Raw genomic sequence first — 605 nt, 5'->3', positions numbered from 1 at the left:
CCTGAAACTTTGCTGAAGTTGTTTATCAGATCTGGGAGCTTTTGGGCAGAGACTGTGAGGTTTTCTAGGTGTAGAATAACATTGTCTGCAAACAGAGATAATTCGGCTTTCGCTCTTCCTAGTTGTATGCCTTTTAATTCTGTCTCTTGCCTAATTGCTCTGGCTAGGAATTTCCAATACTATGTTGAATAGGAGTGGTGAGAGTGGGCATCCCTGTCTGCTTCTGGTTCTCCAGGGGAATGCTTCCAGATTTTGTCCATTCAGTATGATATTGACTGTGTATTTGTCATAGACGGCTCTTACTATTGTGAGGAATGTACTTTCGTTACCTAGTTTGTGGAGGGTTTTTAACATGAAGGGATATTGAATTTTATCAAAAGCCTTTTCTGCATCTATTGAGATGATCATGTGGTTTTGGTTTTTAGTTACGTTTATGTGATGAATTACATGTTTTTTGTTTTGTATTGTTGAACCAACCTTTCATCGCAGGGATAAAGCCTACCTAATTGTGTGAAAATATGCTGCTGGATTCAGTTTGTTAATATTTGGTTGAGGATTTTTGCATTTATATTCATCAAGGATATTGGCCTGAAGTTTCCTTTTTT

Source organism: Mandrillus leucophaeus, unplaced genomic scaffold (assembly GCF_000951045.1).
Source record: "Mandrillus leucophaeus isolate KB7577 unplaced genomic scaffold, Mleu.le_1.0 Scaffold355, whole genome shotgun sequence".
NCBI classification, from domain to species: Eukaryota; Metazoa; Chordata; class Mammalia; order Primates; family Cercopithecidae; genus Mandrillus; species Mandrillus leucophaeus.
The sequence above is the reverse complement of the archived record's forward strand: the minus strand, read 5'-3'. Positions refer to the sequence as shown.